Source organism: Loxodonta africana, chromosome 9 (assembly GCF_030014295.1).
Source record: "Loxodonta africana isolate mLoxAfr1 chromosome 9, mLoxAfr1.hap2, whole genome shotgun sequence".
NCBI lineage: Eukaryota > Metazoa > Chordata > Mammalia > Proboscidea > Elephantidae > Loxodonta > Loxodonta africana.
Genome location: NC_087350.1, coordinates 97,942,212 through 97,945,864, shown reverse-complemented (window position 1 = coordinate 97,945,864; position 3,653 = coordinate 97,942,212). Strand labels below are relative to the sequence as shown.

Sequence of the window (3,653 nt, the reverse complement as noted above, 5' to 3'; positions counted from 1 at the left end):
AATCTATATTAAATCAAAGACATGGGTTAAGCCAAAAAAGCTTTTTATATCATTACGAGGAAATAGAATGAGCTCACACCAGGTCATGGGTAATTTGTCAACTGAAATAGATACATTAAGGATTTTTGACAAAAATATAAATGTTTTGTTTTAGCTAAATTAACCAATCCAATATGTCAGGTTCTAAAGAGAACTACTTTTTTTAGTCGGGTCAGTGGAAAAGAAGAAGACACTCAACAAGATGAATTGACACAGTGGCTGCAATAATGGCTTCAAGCGTAACAAGGATTGTGAGGATGGCGCAGGACCGGGCAGCGTTTCCTTCTGTGGTCGCTATGAGGCGGGACCTACTAGACTGCATCTAACAACAACAATAACAATTTTTTAGCACAATAAAGAAGTGTGTGGACCAGGGCTTGCAGAGCATGGCCGGCGACGTTAGCTACTCTTTGTAACGGGAAACAGCCGGCTCTAAGAGGCTGAATTCTATCTGTCTTTATCTCCAACAGACTCTCGTTCAACTTTCGCACACACACACACACACACACACACACACACACACACATACAAAAACAGCTGGAGAAATTTTATTAATCTTTTTTTTTAAAGTTAATATAAAATTATAGAAAGAGGGGGAACCTGAACTTTAGTAACAGCTGGAACAACCTGCGTAGGCGGCGGCAGCGGTGGGAGAAGAGATTTAATTGAGTCGACTTTCTGTGGTGGTTGATTGTTCACTAGTCTCACGGTGATGGAAGCTGCTTGTCTTTCCGAAGGGACCAAGAAGCTTGTGGAGGTTTGGTTCTCCTGGCAGCAGCCGGATGCAAACACAGTCTCTGGGGATTGTCGCACCACCCCAAGAACAGAAAGGGATATACTTTTGAAGGATGTGCAATGTTCAACCATAAGTGTGACAAAAATTGACAAGCAGGAAGCTTATGTGCTCAGTGAGAGTAGCGTGTTTGTCTCCAAGAGACATTTTATTTTGAAGACGTATGATACCACCCTCTTGCTGAAAGCCTTGATTCCCCTGTTGAAGCTTGCTAGGGATTACAGTAGGTTTGACTCAATGCAAATCTTTTATTCTTGGAAGAATTTGACGAAGCCTTCTCAGCAAGGGTACCCACACTGGAATTTCCAGGAAGAAACAGAGTTTCTTAATGCAATTTTCTCAATTGGAGCAGTATATTTTACGGGACATATGAATTCTGACTGTTGGTACTTCTATACTCTCGATTTTCAGAGAGGCGGGTAATCAGTCAGCCAGATGAAACCCTGGAAACTCTAATGGGTGAGCTTGACCCAGCAGTTATGGACCAGTTCCACACGAAAGATGGTGTTACTGCAAAGGATGTCACCCGTGAGAGTGGAATTCATGACCTGATGCCAGGTTCTGTTATTGATGCCACACTATTCAATCCTACGGTATTCAAGGAATGGAACAGAATTGGATGGCACTTATTGGACTATTCACATCACTTCAGAACCGGAATTTTCTTATGTGACCTTTGAAACAAACTTAAGTCAGACCTCCTATGATGACCTGATCAGGAAAGTTGTGGAAGTCTTTGAACCAGGAAAATTTTGACCACCCTGATTGTAAATCGGAGTTCTAAATGCCGCACAGTGCTTTCTCCACCCCAGAAGGCTGAAGGTTTTAAACGTGTCGATTGCCAAAGTGCTATGTTCAGTGATTACAACTTTGTTTTTACCAGCTTTGCTAAGCAGCAGCAACAACAGCAGAGCTGATTAAGAAAAATGAAGAAAAAATACAAAAAGGGGACACACATGAAAAAAGGTGTGGCTGCTCTCTAGACGTTGATACTGGAGGCCATGCTTTCCATAACCAGTCCCTTGTAGAAAACCCTAGATGTAATCATGGCGTAATCATTTTGAATGGTATGCGTTATTTTATCAAGGAGTTAGCTATCTTGCGTGAATGCTCTCTTCTGTGTTTAAGTATTCTCTGCCACTCTTGCTGTGAAATTCAAGTGCATGTAGAAAAAACCTTTCACTATATGAAGCTTTACAATGCTTGTGAAAATAATTCAATTTGGTTTATGCACAGTGTAATATTTCTCCAGGTGTCACCCAAAATTCCCCATGGACAAACTGTTCGTCCTCATTAGATGTTTGCCTCACCTGAACCATCTGGGACTGTTCTATTAAATTGCTGCCAGAATTTTACATCCAGTTACCTCCAGTTTCTAGAACATATTCTCTATGAATGTTATGAAAACCAATTTCTACTTCATACAGATGTTTTTCGCAACAGCAATTAAAGTTTTTCTTCCACACACACACAAAAAAGTGTGTCAATCAGAAAACTATGTTCTTCAGAAATCTGTTATAAGACACATTGTTCTCTTGTGAAATTCTTTTTAAAGTAACACTTGCTTTTTTTTTTTCTTTAAGTCCAAATGGTATGACAGGGTAAATAAAGTGGTTCCCGTAACAATCACCTGGGAAGCTTTGAAAAAAATACCAGTGCCTGGGTTCTACTTCCAGAGGGTCCCATTTAATTAATTTGAAGTAGTGCCCAGGCAACACTATTTTTTAAAGTTCCTTAGGTGATTCTAATATGTGATCAAGTTTGAGAACCACTGGCATAAAACAGAAAGAAATCCTCCCTTTCACTCCTGATCCATCAGTCCACAGTTCTCTTCCCAGACCCAGCCACTGTTACCGGGTTTTTCTGAATCCAGATATATATGCTGCATATACATCCCTGGCTCTCTCTCTATATCTATGTATAGTATACATACATATGTATAAATATACACACACATATATATGTGTGTGTATACATATATGTGTGTGTATATACATATACGTGTGTATATATGTATATATACATATACGTGTGTATATATGTATATATACAGATACGTGTGTATATATGTATATATACAGATACGTGTGTATATATATACACATGTGTGTGTGTATATATACATATACATATATATAGACATATATAGAGACATATATATGGTGCCCCTGCACTACTACACACAAATGTAGTGTAGCGATTAATAGCAACGGTCCTGAAGTTAAGACTACCTGGGTTTAAATATCAACTCCTCCAGTCACTAGCAGTCAAGTTTGAATAAATTAACTTCTCTCTGTCTCAGTTTCCTTGCTTGTAATGTGGTGATACTAAAGTACCTACTTTCAAGGGTTTTTATGAAGATTAAATGAGAAACTCCATATTAAAGTGCTCAATAAATGTTGAGTATTATGACTTCCCTCACTTTTCTGCACCTAGCAATTTTCTTATATTTTTCAGATAATTTTATATCAGTACCTATAAGTCTACCTCCTTCTTTTTACCGCTGTGTAGTAACGCACTGTAAAATGCACAATTTACCCTATTCTCCGTTGATGGACACTCAGGTCACTTCCAGTCATTTGCAATGAATATCTCCTTATACAGATAGGTCTTTGGACATGTGAGCAAGTACTATATATATCTTTAGGATAAATGTCTAGAAGAACTGCTGCATTTAAAATGTTGATGATCTCGCCAAATCAACCTCTGAAAAGCATAAACAAGTGTACCCTCCCACTAACAATGTATGAGAATGCCTGCTACTCTAAATGGAGAATATTATCAAAATTGTGGATATTTGTTTAGAGAAGAGTTAACACCA

The 3,653-nt window shown here is 38.5% G+C and overlaps 1 pseudogene; it reads left to right on the top strand.

Moving 5' to 3' along the window:
- Window positions 1-704: 704 nt before the first annotated feature.
- Window positions 705-1,749, top strand: LOC100668055 (S-adenosylmethionine decarboxylase proenzyme-like; annotated as a pseudogene).
- The last annotated feature ends 1,904 nt before the right edge of the window (window positions 1,750-3,653 follow it).